The sequence below is a fragment of the Ursus maritimus genome, unplaced genomic scaffold (assembly GCF_017311325.1).
Source record: "Ursus maritimus isolate PB19 unplaced genomic scaffold, ASM1731132v1 scaffold_30, whole genome shotgun sequence".
Classification (NCBI taxonomy): domain Eukaryota; kingdom Metazoa; phylum Chordata; class Mammalia; order Carnivora; family Ursidae; genus Ursus; species Ursus maritimus.
In genome coordinates this window covers 9,941,069-9,958,816 of record NW_024425564.1, presented here as the reverse complement: position 1 = coordinate 9,958,816, position 17,748 = coordinate 9,941,069, and the positions used below count along the sequence as shown (strand labels likewise).

The following is a 17,748-nucleotide window of genomic DNA, read 5'->3' as shown; positions in this document are numbered from 1 at the left end:
CGAGTGTCTTTCACCACCACTGGTTTTTATCTATGGGATAAACAACAATCCAAAACACAAGACACAAGTAACTTTTCATGTGACTGTGGCCTTCTCTCAGCATCAAAGTTTTGATCCGACTCAGCGATGCGATTTACATCTTGCAGGACGCTCTTGTTAGGCTAACAGAGGACTCGGTGTTTATAAGAAAATCGGGCTATATGACTCAGAACTAGTCTTTTAAACTCTGCAACTATGCCTTCCTTCCTCTGTTCATTAAGAATCAGCCTCTTTCTGAGTGCCACAAGAGCTAAATGAGAAAATTACAAACCACGGAGAACTGTGCAAAGGCGAGGGGCACTGTGGCTTGAGGTGGGTCAGAGGACAGGAAAGTTAAATAAGCTCAGGAGCTGAGGAGAAAGTTCCGGAACACCCTTTCTTTCCTTCTGACTGTGTTTCTGTCCCCCAGCCAGAACAGTGCTGCACTGGGTCTTCTCTGAACAAGAAGGATGACACTGCAGAACGCTTACGTGTATTACATTTGAGGCTCGGAAATGTTTATTGCTGTCTTTGCAACACACAACTTGCACACTTTATTGGACTGAATAGTTCTTCAGACCATCTGTAAAACCACACTGAGTGGCGCTTTCTACTACAATTATAAACAAATCCAGTCGTTTTGACAGGAAAAAAGAATTCATGATCCCCAAGAGGACATGTTTAATTTGAAATTTGTATACCGGTCAAACTCTCTTTGTGGATACATAACACTTATTTCTTTTAGGAACCATCCTTTATCCTCAGAATACTGTCAGTTTCGCAGCCATCCCTAAACCGAAGTGTCCATGACTTTACAAATGCATGAATCGTGCTTAGAGTTCCTCACTCTTTACGAATGCATGTATCGTGCTTATAGTTCCTCACTCTTTACGAATGCATGTATTGTGCTTAGAGTTCCTCACTCTTTACGAATGCATGTATCGTGCTTAGAGTTCCTCACTCTTTACGAATGCATGTATCGTGCTTAGAGTTCCTCACTCTTTACGAATGCATGAATCGTGCTTAGAGTTCCTCACTCTTTACGAATGCATGTATCGTGCTTATAGTTCCTCACTCTTTACAAATGCATGAATCGTGCTTAGAGTTCATCACTCAAAACTTTGCATTCTCTCTGCACATCAATTTTACGAGAATTATCTGCACCCTTAGGGACATTCATATTCTATGACTTTAGGATAGAGACTCATAGGAACGATAAGATGAAGAGTTTTGTCCAAAAAATTCTTTGCAGTAGTGGTTATTACAGCATAATATTGGAGACAAATTAACCTAACCAAAAGGTTTTTAGTGAGTCAATTTTAATAGATTCTTATGACGGGCTTTATTAAAATAATGTCCCCAAGATATTGACAGGGAATAAGAAAAAGAAGCAGATTCACCCAAGTGTCAGCCGGGGCTAATTCTGGGTTATAAAACATGGTGGTCACACTATTCTTTATGATTTTCCAGATCCATCTAGTGATTTTTTTTCTTTTATAAATCATGGATACTCATTTTATACCCAGAGGAAGCTAATTTGAAAGAATGATAATTAAGCTTCATTAATATAGATGGGATAGCCTTCTGCTTGCCAAAGTCTCCAGAATTCTAAGAGTAAGATCTCCCCCTTTAGGGCTTGAAATTTTCTCATTTGTTTACCTGGACCTAAATAGATGCCCAGTGGCTAAACAAGACAAGGTCAGCACCAGGAAACATGTTGTCTTTTGTCCCGCTGTGGAAGGCTTTCGAGTCTTGCTAACATCTGGATGATACCAGGAGCCCCGTTCAGTGCTTTTCACTCAGATCCTAGCTGAAGCACAGTGAAAAGGACACCGAATTTACCTGGAGTTTGGACCACTTTCTAGCTGGTTTCCCTTGTTAGGTACGTTCCCCAGACTTGCCTAAAGGGAACTTCTTCAACATACAGGCAACTACTATCATTCGTACTCCACTGAAAACTTTCCCACCAACCTCGCCAATCAGTCTGAACTCTAGAGCTGAAAGGCGCTTGGAGATCCTCTGACCCAATTACTCATTTTACCGGTGAGAACACTGGTGTGCCAGAAGTCTGGGAGGTTGACACCCAGTCACACAGTTTACGGAGCCAGCACCAGCTCTCCCGAGAGCCAGACTGTTGCTTAGTCTATCTGTTAATACTACTTCCCCTTTATGTTCATATTTTAAGCTCAGCTTAGGACACAATAGAGTAGCTTCCTTTTGAGGTATTCTACAGGGGAATTTGTATGGCTTTAAATGGTTTAATCATTTATCCCAGAAGGAAATTTGAAGACGAAAATACCTTCAAGTGGAGCTTTGAATATTTAAAAGAATAAAAATGACTAGTTTATCTTACCTTTTTTTGTTTTTGTTGTTAGTGGAATTATATCACAAACCTGTCACTTCAGCTGTCCTTCCCCTTCCACCTGTTGCCATCCCTACCTTAGTTCTCACCGTTGCACATACTGTTCTGAATTTTGTCTCAACAACTGATTCCACTTGTTAATTTCCTATTCCCTTTGCATGAGACAAAGAGAGAAACTGGGCAGACATCCCAAACTACTCTAAACTAGGGCCTCTCGGTGATGTAATAACGAAAACTATTTTCCCAAAATAATCACAGAAGCATATGAAATGATGGGGTCTGAGCCTTGTCATGACTGATATGCACTCAGAGACAGTGGGTTGAGTCTTAGTCCAGTCGTAAACACTGTTAAGGACCTTCCCATTCAGGGATGACACTTCTAAAAACTAGTAAATCCTAGCACCAAAGCTGTAAGTAAATATAGAAAAATTGAATAGACAGTGAACGAAAATTCTACCTTTTAAAAATAACTTGATGATACAGTATAGAGTTGTAGATAAAAAAAATAATAAAGTAGACAAGATGGTTTAGGCAGAAGCAAAAGAGTAGTATTTTTTCCGATTTTTCTCAGTCTGGAACCCACTACTTTGTTATAGTCGTCTTTTTATTGCTCTTAGATTTCTGCTAATCCTCAGCCTGTCTTGCATCATCTCTGTTAGTCGAGCCCCCCAGTTTACTCAGAGCAAATGTTGCATGTGGGTGAAGAGTATGAACCGCAGTTCAAAGGGCATCCAGGGACTAAGCCCTTCTGTGCCGTTTACAATCCAAGTAAACCGGAGCAGCTTTCATAAGCTACCAGAGCTTTAATTGAACAGGAAATAGAATAAAACAGGAAATATGGGGGTGTTATTACTTCACAGGACAGTTGTGAGTGGAAAAAAAAGGTATGAGGCGTGCTTTCTAAATGTAAAGTGTGCTTGGTAAACCGTGACCGATCCAACAGCAGCCATAATAATCATGAGTCACAGGATGGGCCCTCGGGCCCTCTCAGCTGAGTAAGTACAGATTTAGAGCAAATAAAATACATTTCTGTAGAAGTGCTTTTGATTGGTTGTTAAATTGGTTTTCAACATTTCCTTTTCAAAGAGGGTTCTTCTGAACTAGAAGCCACGAGATGGGAGAAGAAGGGACGCATCTTGCTACAAACATCAGAGAATATGGGAAGAAGCAATGTCTTCTGAGTTAGTAAAACTGAGGCCCCTTTTTATAACCTGTCCACCCTTCTGAAGGTAGTGCTGAAATAAAACTGTTATTCCAATATGTCATGTATGTCATGCTATCAATTTATGTATGGATTTAATCTTGAAAACAGAAAAAGAAGACTTGTATCAAGCACCAATAGTGGGAGGCCCTAGAAAGCAGGGTTAAGGCCCAAATCAAGTGCAGTTCGGTCACCACCTTGGGGGACTCCCAGCTCGGCTCACCGGGAGATCCACAGGAGTGGCTGTGCGCCTTTGCTCCAAGTGACAATGTCAGGCTTATCTTCCAGGCCCGTGAGAACCCAGCTGGGCTTGGGACTAGGGACCTTCTCCGGCAGATGGGGAGAAGGCGGCTGCACCGAGCTGTCACCTAGGGCTTCCCGCCAGAGCACCGTAATCACAGTCTCTCTGGGCACCTTTGCTGAGCTGTCCGATGAGGACGACTAACAGGTGAGCTCTACAAGCATACGTGTTCTTGCCTTTAATCTTATTCACAACTTCGTGTTCTCCTTTTCTTGAGACAATTTCAAATATACATAGAAATCTGAAAAGACTCATTTGCCACAATCCCCAACCCCAAAACCTGGTTAGTTCTGGTCCAGTGTTTTATCCCACAGTGAAACCCACCCACTTCATCGAGGCGTCACAGCTAATACGGAATCCTCAGAGGAGGGATCATTGCCCAGTGTCCATTGGCACTGGAGAGCTCTCAAGCCTTGTTCGATTGAATCGATTGAATTGATCAAATTGATTGAATCGATTGAACCGATTGCATGCTTTAGAAAGTCTCTTCTTCATTCTGGAAGCAGAAACCATTCCCAGGCAGGACTCCTGAGGCTGCTGGTAACAGTTTTCCTCTGACTTCCCCTCAAACTGTTCCCTCCCTTTAATGGATTTCTGATTCATTAGTAATTACCCTCCAACCCAAAAAGAAGAAAAGCACGTACCTTCACCATTAAACCAGTATTTTAAGCCCTAGACTATAAGGCTCCCTGAAGAAGTTTCCATCCTTTCTTCCCTTTCAAATAATTCCACAGAGTTTCACAGGGATAAATAACGAGCCACGTGGCAGTCAGACAGCATCAGGTTTGGCCCTACATTTTCAGAGCAGAGTGCCTGGGTTTGACTCTGCTGCTTAATTTTTAACTTCATTTTCAAGTTCTCACTGATAAAATGAGTATCTCAGAAGTTGACATCATGTTTTTCTGCTTTGAACTGTGCATACAACCAAAAAGTCAACAAGCATTTTTCCTGAAAGGAAGGTGGTGTGGTGTAGATGAAAGACCAAGGCTCCCGGGATGGGAGAGATGAGGTGAAACCCACCTTCACTTCCCACTGTTTTCTGTGGCCTTGGCCAAGTCACTTAACCTCTGTGAATTTCATTAGTAAAGCAAGGATTATAACACCCAACTCATGGGGTTATTATGCAAATTAAATGAAATACCTACACTAACTGGTAGTCGGTCTTCAATAAATGAGGTGTTTCCACTAAGAGCTTCTGCTAAGTGGTCTAGACTTTCCTTAAGCTTTTGGTGCCCACATTCTAATAAACTTGGGCTAATCCGAGATCCTTTCATGGAGCTACCCTGTGTTAGGGAACATCATCAAAAACATGTGGCCACGGACTGACCCATGAGCTAGGCATGGGCACTCAGGGGCTCCTCAGCCTCTCCCCTGTCCTGGGAACGTGGGTCCCGCTTGCCTTTTCTGCTCCCAGAGGCTGCTCCAAGGACATCACTTGGAGATGGGGATGTCGTGCTGAGAACACCTGTAGGATATGTGACTGAGCCCAGTTAGGGACTTTTTATAAGCTTTTAAAATCTGGAAGGTGGGTGTGGAGAGCCACTGCTGCCCCCCATGATTACGGTCATTCCCTTTGCTATTACTAAAACACCACCTGCCAGCCGGGAGTGGCCGTCTGTGTCTTCAGTCTCTCCCTGTCCTCTGAGACCAGGGGACAGTTTCCAATTATACTCAGGATGCTCCCAAGAGGGGGGCAAACCACCCCCCTGTACCCTTCCCTCCTGTTTCTTATCTGAGCATTTCATACTCCAATCTCTGCTTGACTCCTGATTCTTGGATTAAGTCTCATTTAGGAATTTTATTTTTTGGTCTGTGGTTGCTACTAGATATTTCCAGCTTGACTCTGGACCTTTATAGAATGAGGTGGGGCCCGCCCTCTCTCACTTTCTCAGCTTCAAACCGCCTTCACAGAGCTTCCCTGTGGCTCGGCCTCATCACACTCCCCCAGAGAGCCTCCCGGAGCCAGCACCCTCGTTCAGCTACCCCATTTCTTTGTACGAGCTTCCTGTCCCTGCTGTAATAAATTAACACAAACTTAGTCACTTCAAACAACACGTATTTACTCTCGCGGCTCTGGAGGTCAAACGTCCAAAATGGGTTTCACTGGGCCGAAAATCAGGGTCCGCAGGGCCCCACTCTCCCTGGAGGCTCTAGGGGAGAACCCGTTTCCTCACCTTTTCCAGCTGCTAGACGTCACCAGCTTTCCTTGGCTCACAGCCCCTTCCTACATTTTTAAATCTTTCTCCCTAACTCGGACGCTCCTGCCTCCCTCTTTATAAGGACCCTTGTACTTATACTGGACTCACTTGGAAAATCCAGGAGAGTCTTCCCATCTCAAAATCCCTAACTTAATCACACATGGAACATGCCCTTTGCCACAGAAACTAACATATTCACAGGCTCCAGGGACTAGGATATAGAAGTCTTTGAGCAGCATTATTCAGTCCACTTTTAAATCACGGAGGAGTAGAAGGGAGAATTGAAATGATAGTTCCTTCCTTCCTTTAATGAAAATTCTGGTGATTGAGTTATTGTAAAGTTATCGAGTACCTGATCAGTCAACGAAAATGGTTAAAAGATGACAAATGAGGATTTTTTTTTTTTTTTGGTCTAGTCTGCTGAAGGTGTGATATTTTCTAATTTGCTTGAAGGCACAGCATGACTTGGCAATAGTCCTGGTAGAAAAAGTAGCCAAGGGGCACCTGTGTGGCTCAGTGGGTTAGGTATCTGCCTTTGGCTCAGGTCATGATCCCAGGGTTCTGGGATCAAGCCCCACAAAAAGCCCTACATGAGCCCTGCATTGAGCCCCACATCAGGCTCCTTGCTCAGCGGGGAGCCTGCTTCTCCCTCTGCCTGCCACTCCCCCTGCTTGTGCTCTCTCTCTCTGTCAAATAAATAAATAAAATCTTAAAAAGGAAAGAAAAGAAAAAAAAAAAGAAAAGAAAAAGTAGCCAGGAGCGGATTCCCCCAAAATAGGAGTAAATATACTAAAGGAAAATCCATAGTGTCCAATGCCAAAAGTAAAATTCAAACTATATTCTTTAAGCTGCATATTTTGTTTAAATAGTGTAATCGTATAGTTGAGTTTTGCAAGCTCCCGTGAAAGGATCCCATGTGTTTTAAAAATTGCTATATTCACAGTTCCTGGCACAGTATTTGTCCTATAGTATGTGTTCATTAAACGTTAATTTATGGGTGGATGAATTCTTGAGTCACACCAATAAGAATCAAGATTTCTTCTGGTCCAAGCCCTTCACCGTCCATCACAATTTTCATGGAACAAAGTGTTGTTAAATCAACTCCGGGAGCTATGTCCGAAAAGAACAGGTATCTGTAACTTACGTATAAATATCGAGAGTAATGTAGCAGGAAAGATCAGAGGTCCTTAGAAAGTTAGGTCTTTCTGGCCTGGTATTAGCTGTTTCCAATCAGAGCAGTTTAATGCCACACTCTTATTGAGAATGTACTGTGTTCCTGACATGGTGCCAGCTTCTGAGAACACCGATTTGTTTAAATCTGACCCAGGACTGCACAGAGGTCAGAGTCCACTGAGAGAGCCTATACACAGACAGACAACTGGGGTGAAAAGTGAAGAAAACAAACAAGACACTCATGAATGGAGATACCAGGAGAGAGCAGCTGAGGACCCCGCCAACACAGGGGTGTCAGGGGAAGGCTTCCAGGAGGAGGCACGGCTGTGGTCAGTCTTCCCAGGAGGTGTGGGTGAGTCAGTGACGTAGGGGAAGGACCTTCCGGAAAGAGCCAAGGCACAGAGGCGTGGTGTGGGGAACTGCAATCGTTCAACACGACCAGGGATTAAAGTGCAAAGGCAGGAAGGGGATTTGGAGACCTGACTGCAAACATGGGAAAGATTTTTTTCTTTTAATCAATTGCTTTCCGCAGTAGTAGAAATAACTGGCCAGGAACTGAAATAGAAAGGCGTATTTAATGTTCTCTAGCAACAAAAACTGGAAAATTTTTCAGAATCGTTTGAACAGGAAAAGTGTGACTCAAAGAAAGAAAACAGTAAAATGTTATTAAAAGACATAAAACAAGACCTGGCTAAATGGAACTATGTACTATATTGCTGGTGGGAGCACTTAATATAAAAATGTTGATCCTCTTGGAATTAATAAGTATATTCAGTTAAAATCCAATTCAAAAAAGGAAAACTGGGTCGGGATGCCTGGGTGGCTAGGTCGGTGAAGCGTCTGCCTTCGGCTCAGGTCATGGTCCCCGGGCCCTGGTGTCGAGTCCTGTGTCGGGCTCTCTGCTCATGGGGAGCCTGCTTCTCCCTCTCCTCCCAGCTCAGTGCTCTCTCTCACTATCTCTCTCTCTCTCTCAAATAAATAAATAAATAAATAAAATCTTTAAAAAAAAAAAAAGCAAACTGGAAAGAGCCTAAAGCCCGTCAATGGGAGACTAACTGAACAGATTGCGATACGTCTTTATACAAAAAACACTGAGCAGCAGCTTAAAAGAATGAGTTGCGTCTGTGCCATTTGACTTGGATGCTTTTGTAGAACGCCATAGAATTTAAGTGAGTAAAACAGATGCAGAGGACCCCATTTTTTAAAAAATATTTACACCCAAAAACCCGGCATCTGCGGCGCCTGGGTGGCACAGCGGTTAAGCGTCTGCCTTCGGCTCAGGGCGTGATCCCAGCGATCTGGGATCGAGCCCCACATCAGGCTCCTCCACTGGGAGCCTGCTTCTTCCTCTCCCACTCCTCCTGCTTGTGTTCCCTCTCTCGCTGGCTGTCTCTATCTCTGTCAAATGAATAAATAAAATCTTTAAAAAAAAAAAAAAAACCCGGCATCTATGTATCTTTGTTTGTATGAGATTCTGTGAGTCAGACTTGGCTGTTAACTTTGGTTATCTGGTTCGGGTAACTAAGGAGTTGGTAAAAAAAACTATAAAACTACACAAAAAGGTGACTACAAAAAAATCAGCATTTACAGCCTATGCCTATAGAACTGTGTGTGTGTGTGTGTGTGTGCGCGCATAAATACACGTGTGCATGTATGTGTGTGTGCGTGTGTGTATACAGGTATAGGCATGTGTCTATGCATACATGTACACACACACACACACACACACACACACACAGACGGAAAGAGAGTCGCAGACAGTATAATAAGTAAGACGATTAGCTCTGTGGAAAGGGAGAAGCCTGACTTTCTTACTTAGGTTTTTCCTATCTTGTTTAAAGTTTTATACAAAGAGCGTTTATTTATTCTGAAAAAAAGAAAAGCCCATTTTGATTTTAGGAAAACCTGAAGCACCCGGGTCATACACTCCAAGTCAGGGAACGGTGGGAAATCTGGGGGAGAAATCAGCAAGACCAGGTCACAAAGGCCTTTTATGCAGTATTCGGGAGCACGAATTTTATCTTGTGGTTCCTACACTTCCTCAACCCTCAACACAAAAGTATGTGGACACAGAAATAGGAATGCACCAGACAGCGCAGTCAATGAAAATGGTTAAAAAGAAGACGAATAAGGAGTTTTTTTTTTTTTTTTGCCTAATCTGCCCAGAAGGCAGGAAAAACACAAAACATTTTTTCTGAAGTGCTAATTTTATGCAATACTTTGAGGAACATGTTTTTATTTGTTTTATTTATTTTATTATTTTTTAAAAAGATTTTATTTATTTATTTATTTGTCAGAGAGAGACAGAGCACGAGCAGGGGAAGCTGCAGGCAGAGGGGGAAGCAGGCTCCCCGCTGGGCAAGGAGCCCGATGCGGGGACTCAGTCCCAGGACCCTGGGATCACGACCTGAGCTGAAGGCAGACACTAAACCGACTGAGCCACCCAGGCACCCGTTTTTATTTGTTTTAAACAATTTCGGTCAAATGTAAAATTTGCATGAATTCTACAAGGAAAAATAAAGAGACATGAAAAAAAACCCATGCCAGCCTTTCTTCTGTTACACACCCAGATCCACTCTGTGGTTGAATATCACCTAGTGAAAAAAGCCAAAGTGAGTGGAAATGATTAAAACGTTGTAAGCTAGTGTGGGGCATGATCAGGTTTATACTTTCCGGAAGTCCGGTCGGGTGGTTATGTCTGACGAGTGAGAGTATGGACGTCCCCAACCGAAAAGTACTACTAAGTGAGGAACTTCGAGCGGGAGAAACAGAATGAAACCAGACTTTTGTTTCCAAGCAGGAGGCAGAGGCAGGTACGCAGTGATGAGGACAGACAAGGAGTGGCCCTCAGGAGCTTCGCGGTATGTCATTCCACGTCCCTGCCTTAAGTGCCCATCCTACAACTTACTCCAATTCTGGCTGCAAAATGACACTGAAGTGGAAAGATGTTGATAAATAGAGAGGCCTCCAGATCAAGGTCCCCAAGGATTTGAGCAGTCACCAGCATCAGCCTCAAGTCCGCAAAGAAGATATCCCCAGGTGCTCTTCAAGTAAACAAAGATGAATTGTTTCTATAAGGCCATAGGCCTTTGGTGGGGGCCTTGACCTCGAACGTGGTGTGCACCACATGGAAAAGACTGATCTACCTCGTTGTCCCGGGAGAAAAGGGACAAAACCTGCAACCTTTCCCGAAACCTGCAACCAAATCACAGCCTTTAAGACCTACAGCCCCAGATGGCAAGAAGAGACAAAGAGGGATCCACCCAAGGGCACCAAGAAAAGAGCAGCTTTTGCTAGAGTTTTAAGATAAAGAGAGACTCTTAAAAGCTACCATGGAAAGCTAACATATTATCTATGAAAGGAACAACTTTTTTTTCCAAACAACAGATGGGACAGTGGAGGAACAGCTCAATAATAAAGTAGAATTGGGCAAAAGAGAGGCATAAATCACCCGTATTTGTTCTGCTCAGGACCTGTGGTGTACTTATGATCTGAGAAATCCATGTCCTTGATTCTGAAAAGTCTGACTACTGTCTCTCCAGAAACTTCTGTTCTGCTCTTCTGGATTGACCTCTTATAGGTCTACCTGACCCCTTGTCCATCTTTGACTCTTAACTGCATCTTCGTATGTTTTTCTTGTCTTTCTGTTCTGTTCTGCATTCTGAGCAAATTCCTCAAAATTTTCTTCCACTGCCCTAAGGCAGCACAGCTGGAATTTAACGAGCCCATGAATTACCTGGGGAGTTTATGAGAATGTAAAGTATCTCCGTGGGTCTGGGGCGGGCCCGAAGTTTCGTGTTTCTCTGAAGCTTCCAGAACGATGCTGATCCTGAAGCTATTAGCCCACTGCTACTTTGTGTAGAAATGCTCTTATACTCTCTTCCACTATATTTTGTCTGTAACTCAGTCTGGGAATAATATTTAGCCTAAGATTTATTTCAGCAATAAGGTTTCTTCTTTCAAGGCCTATATTTTTTTCTAGTATTTCTAAACTTTTAAAATAGTCAATTTTTCTTATTTAATTTTGACCTATTTCAGTTTCATAATTTCCTGAGGGTTTTTTTTGTTTTGTTTTGTTTTGTTTTTAGAGATCTTATGTATTTATTTAACAGAGAGACAGCCAGCGAGAGAGGGAACACAGCACGGGGAGTGGGAGAGGAAGAAGCAGGCTCCCAGCGGGGCAGGGAGCCCGACGCGGGGCTTGATCACACCCTGAGCCGAAGGCAGACGCTTAACAACTGAGCCAACCAGGCGCCCCACCTTCCTGGTGTTTTTAAGTAGAAGTGAATCTTTCATTTATTTCCTTGAGCATCCCAAACACAGTTCTCTTTGTCTGACTTTAAAATTATTTTCATCTGGAGTAAGTTCGTATGCCATTGGTTGAGTTTGATCACTGTCTTTTGGGTTCATGAATTTTGAAATTTTGGTGTGCAGACCAAATTTCAGTGTTATTACTTGTCTGTCTCTGAATCTCTCTCCTCCTTCTTCTCTCTCTCCCTCAGGGCTTACCTTGCTCTGTCTAGGACTTTTTTGTGTTGCCTTCACCTGCATTTTAAGGTTCACATTCCAGAACCATCCCAGGTCTTATCCTATCATTCGAGGTCTCCCACTTTGCGATGACATTCCGGCCGTCACAAATCTGGTCTCTGATCCTGTAGGCAGCTTGCCTGAGATGCTAGCTGCCAGCGTTAGTCTATTTGCCTCCCTGCCTCTTCAGGACTACATCTTGCTAAGGCCCAGAGCCCTGGACATACGGGACTACAGATTGGTCTGCAGTCTCCTTCATGATGTGATAGACCGAGTCAAAGATGCCTCCATGATCCCTGTCTCCTCAAGTCCATGTCTGTGTTTGTGTCCTTGAGTACGGATGTGACCTGTGATTTGCTTCTAACCAATGGAATATGACAAAGGCTGTCATCTCCACAATTATATTGTATTATGTTATATTAGCCTCTGTCTTGTTAACAGATTTGCCTCCCTGTCTCTCCTTCGCAGGCTCTGAGGAAACCAGTGATTGTATTTAGGAACCCCCACGTGGGACGACACTGCAGGCAACCTCTCCCAAGAAATTTAACCTTTCAGTTCTGCAGCTGTAAGGAACTGGTTTTGGCAACGACCTGAGTGAGCTTGGACGTGCCTATTTCCCCCGTTGTGCTTTCGATGAGACCTCAGCGTCGGTCAATACCTAGATTGCAGTCAGGTGAGGCCCTGAAGCAGAGAACCCAGCTAAGCCATGCCTCAATTTCAGATTTACAGATGCCGGGTAAAAATAAATATTTTAAAGCCCGTTTTAAAGGTTCAACGAATTGTTTGAAGTCAGTAGGACAATTTTGAAAACTCTAACATTTAGGTCATCAGAGCCTTTCAAGTACAGGAGAAATAGCACAGAGTGGAAAAAAAATATTTGAACCAATATTGAGTGAAAACATCTCAAATACATTGAAAGACATAGATGTACAGGGTCAAGATAATCAGAAAACTCCAAACAGGATAAAACAAAACAAAAAAATCCATGCTCAGGATGGACTGGAAGTACAGCAGGTGGGTCTGGAAGTTCTCCTCTCAGTTGCAGAAAGAGAAAAAGATCGAAAATAAACAAGACAACAAAACAAACAAACAAACCATCACAACACAAAGCCATTGGGGTAGAGGGAGGTGTAGACCAGACCAGGGGAGTGACAGTGGGATTTGATTGATAGTGAGATTCAGAGGGGGGTGTGTGTGAGAGAGAGACAGAGTCCTAGTCCCGAAGGGAAGAACCAAGCAGCCTGTCTCCTCCTTAGGATCCCTTCATCTCAAAGCCTAGAAGGCACAGAGTCCCTACTGAACCTGGACCCTGGTGATATGGGTCAAAGGTCATAGGACTTGTGGTTTTTAAAAAATTATTTTGAAACAATTTCAAACTTTTAGAAAAATTGCAAGATAAATGCAAAGAATTCTCCTATACCCTTGACCTAGGTTCAGCAATTGTTAATATCATGTCACGTTTGCTTTCTCTCCACACATGTATCTATTTATAGATCTGTGTCTCTCTCTATACATAATTGCTGAAACATTTGAGGTTAAATTGCAGATATCATCCTCTATGCTTAAATATTTTATCTCTAAATTTGAATTTCACTAGCTGTCTTTTATTATTATTATTATTATTATTATTATTATTATTTGTCAGAGAGAGAAAAAGAGCACAAGTGGGGGGAGCATCAGGCAGAGGGAGAAGCAGGCTCCCCGCTGAGCAAGGAGCCCTTGGGATCATGACCTGAGCTGAAGGTAGGTGCTTAACTGACTGAGCCACCCAGGCATCCCATCACTAGCTGTCTTAATGATGTCTCTCCTAACACCCCCCCCCCCAAATCTGGGATCACACATTGCATTTAGTTGTCATGTTTCTTTAGTCTCTTTTACTGTGGAACAGCTCCTCAGCCTCTTACTCTTTCACGACTATGAGTTCTTAAAGGGTATAGCCTAGGTGTTTTGTAGATTCATTGAACTTTTAAACCTTACCGCAAAATGCCCTTGGGGTCCAAAGATGTCTTGGCAGCAGAGTTCAAAACAGGTGCAAGATCATAGGAGCCAGAGAAAGGGTCTGATCCAAGGGCTATGGCCTTCTCCTCCCTGCGCTGCTCTATCAGGCATAGAGCCGAGGACAGGGCAGCACCTCCATGACCCTGAATGGTGTTGACGATGTTGAGGAGTCTTATGGGTAAGAGACTCGTGGAAAGGGAGGCTGGTCTGAGATTGAATTTAGCTGTACTAAGAGTTGGGGGACGGTTTTAGTCCATCTTGAGGTAGAATCCCCCTCAGGGCAGATTCTGTGTGCAGGTAATGGGGTCCCTGGGGCCTGAATTTAGACTGTCTGGGCCCCTTCAAAGGGAGAGGATTTGGTGGGGAAGGGGAAGAGCCTAGCTTGGAATGAGCAAACCAAGCAGATTCATTCTCCACCTTCCCCCAGCACCCCAGCTCAGTGGTGGTTATGAATTTCCCCTCCATGTAAACATCCTATAAGGGAATGTGCAGGGAAGGGGGAGGAAGGAGATACGAGTTCTGCTAGTTGCCTGCTAGTTGCCACACTATGTTGGTCCCGGATTTATTTGAAACTGATCCTCCTCGTGGGCTCCTTGCTCTTGGTTCTGGAACTTCACTGTATTCACAGACCATGGAATACTTCTAATGACTCGACCTTTTCACATACAGTCTTTCTGTAATTCCTGGCCCCCTCCTTCCCCTGGTGAACTTTCACTTCTCCTTCAGAATATAACTCAGAGTTATCAATTGTGCAAAAGTATCCAGATTCTGCCAGGACTTACATGCTTCTTTATTTTTTTTTCTCAGCTTCAACGCTTTTTATTCCCTTGTATAGCATGTAGGATATAATTTTTTTTACATGTTTTAGCTTTCTGGAAACTTTCACAGGAAATAAATGATCTCTAATATACTTGGTATATCTCCGGGGTCCAGCCTAGTGTCTGCCATAGAAAAGCTATTCAATAAATGTTTATTGTGTGAATAAATACATTTAAAAATGACCGTTTGGGTGTAAATGCCATTGTTAGCCATTTGAAGTCATCCATAAGAACAGATTAAATTTACAATTGTTTTTAATATTGATCAAAGAAGTAGTTATGCTTTCTTAAAGGCAAAACCATATGGACAGAAGACACCAAAAATGCAAGAGTGCCACCTATTGATCAACATGTCAGCAAAGAGGGCACGAAGGTGCCATGTAAAATACATGTAGTTTCAATAACGTGCCCCTTATGTAGGTTATATAAAATGTGAAAGAAAAATGGAAACAAAATTAAGAGATGTTACTGTGATATTTCCGTGGAAAATATTTTCTAATAATTCATGCAAAATGTAATAATTTTATTTTTTGTAATGATAGTTTAAAATGCAATAACAATATATCAAGAAACATTATATTTAGTGATAAATTATTAAAAGCTTTTCCACTTCTGCCCTCCCCCCTGGATTAAGAATGAAACTAGAATGCCAGTTCTCACAGCTTATGTTCAATATTGTCTGGGAGATTCCAGCCAGTATAGTATGGGAAGAAAAGTAAAGGTTTATGTTAAATGTTAATGGTCTAAATACTCGAATTAAAAAGCAAAGATTGTTAGAATCCATTAAAAAAATAGAAGAACATGTGTTTGCTAGACGAGAACCTTCTGAAATATAAAAAGACAGATAAGTTTAAAATAAATGTATAGAAAAAAAATGTACTATGTAACCAGTAAGCATAAAAAGACTGGAGTGTCTATATTAATAACAGATTGAGTTGAAGACAGAGAGTATTTCCAGCAATAAAATGATATTTTGTATTGGTAAAAGGGTCAGTTCATCAGGACGATATAACAATCATAAATGTGTCTGAGCTTAACAACAGAGCTCCACGGTACATGGAGTAAAAAATGGAAAGAATTCAAGGGAAAATAAACAACTCTACAATCACAGCTGGGGATTTTAATACCCTTCTTTCAGTAATGATGGATTAACTAGATAAAATATCAGTAAAGACATAGGAAATCTGAAAAAACCCTATCCACCACCTGGAACAAATTGATATTTATAAAACATTATACTGAATATCTGCACCCAAGTTCTTTTCAAGTACACATGGTTATATTCATTATGATAGGCCATATTCTGCACCATAATACAAGTTAATAAACTTCAAGGGATTTATTTTTTTCTTTTAAGATTTATTTATTTATTTGAGAGAGACAGAGAGTGAGGAGAAAGCACAAGCAGGTGGGGCAGGGAGAGGAAGAGAGATTCTCGGGCTAAGCATAGAGCCTGATGTGGGGCTCAGTCTCACAACCCTGAAATCACGACCTAAACCAAAACCAAGAGCCAGTTGCTAACAATAGAGCACTGTAAGAGGGATCAGGAATGGGGAGGGGTGTAACTATAAATAGTGGTCAGAATGAGCCTGGTTGAGAAGGGATACCTAAAGGAGTTGAGGGAAGGCACTCTGGGGTTGCATGAAGGACAACCATTCCCCAAAGTGGCAACACTCAGAGTGCATGCCTTTTAAAGGAGACTCCAGTCCCTTTTCTGCATTCNNNCATCCCAGACTCACAGGGTTAGGCTTAGCCTCACTTATTGGAGGAAATGCATTTCCCCCTGCGGCAATCCTATCGGGCTCTCTCTAGGCCTGCATTTAGGGGACCTATCTCTGAAGGCTCATCTGTATCCCCCTTCTCTGCTAAGACTGCAGCTCTCTGCGTGAACTAGTCCCTCCTACATGCAACAGGACCACAGATGCAAGTTGGGCAGCTGTCTGTCGCAAGACAGACCCTGCCATGAGTCTGTTGCTTTTCTCTTGCTGTTATTTGTAGTGGTGGCAGTTGGTTTTCTTTTTGGCATTCATTGGCTTCCTTTTCCTGATCCTTTGACAGGACAAGTTTGGGATGAGCTCTGCCTGGGTCCAGAGTCACACCCATGACAGTGAAAGTCCTGGGAATGTGCAAGGATGCATCACCGAATGAGGGGTTCGGGGCCTCATTCTCTGTCTTCTGTCCGTGTGCTGGTTGCCTCAGGAGTAGCTACGTCCTGTGCTGGGCCCAGGGCCTGCCACCACCCGACATGCCAGCAGGGCGCGATGAGCCCCTGGGTGGCAAAATGGTAGAAGTCTCCGCGAGCAGCCCAGAGAGCACAGTCCTTACGCGAGAGCCCTGTCTGGGAAGGGAAGAGAGGCACGCGTTCCTCATTTGGGACCGGCAGGACCTTGGCTGGGCGAGGTCCCCGGCCCCAGAGCTGGGCTCCATCGCGCGGGCACCGTGACGGCCGCAGCTGAAGCCGCTCGCGGCGGGGTCAGCGCGGGCTCGGGTTTGCAGTCCTGGGCCGCCGCCTGCGGCCGTGGGGAAGCCCCGCGTTTCCGCGGAGGAGGGAAAGGAGCCACAGCGGGGGACAGAGAAGTGGGGCTGGCGTGGGCCGACTTCGGGACACCCCGAATTCTGCTCCTGCCCCCCTTCTCCCCACGCCGTTCAGCAGCCAGAGAAGCGCACCCAGAAACAGCCCAGCACAGACGTCGGCCCCGAGGGCGACGAGATCAAAGGGGGTTGGTGGCAAAAGTGGAAAGGTCTTGACTCTCTGCGGGCTTCCGGTTTGGGGATACTCTCCGCTAAGGTCACAAATGGTTGACGGGGCTAGTCATTTGTCCCGTCTCATTACTGCTGTGAGAGAAGGGTACTTCTTCCGCCGTCTCCCCTTCCTTCCGACGAGCTGAGCGCGAAGCGGGCGCCTCCGCCCAGACTTCGCCGTGCTTCCTCCGCGAGCTCGCGGGCGCCTCCTCCCGGGCCCTCGCGCGCCGCCCACCGCAGTTTCGCTTCCGAGTTTGTGGTCGGCGACACAGCCCGGCCGGCCTCGGGACGCGGCGGCGACGGCCCCAAGCGTGCGGGTCCGCGGCGGCGGAGGGCGGTGCGCAAGGCGTCGTCGCGGAGGCCTGAGATGCACGCGTGGCGAGGGTGAGTGTGCGGGTCCGCGCGCGGAC

General features: G+C 44.1%; 1 protein-coding gene across 1 annotated transcript in view; it reads left to right on the top strand.

Annotated features, from left to right (window-relative positions):
• The first annotated feature begins 17,556 nt into the window (after positions 1 to 17,556).
• Positions 17,557 to 17,748, top strand: part of TRIM38 (tripartite motif containing 38) — a 19,409-nt gene continuing 19,217 nt past the window's right edge. Inside the window, exon 1 of the mRNA XM_040644894.1 lies at positions 17,557 to 17,722. The gene's annotated coding sequence lies outside the window, so the exon portion shown is untranslated. The remainder of the gene's footprint in view (positions 17,723 to 17,748) is intronic.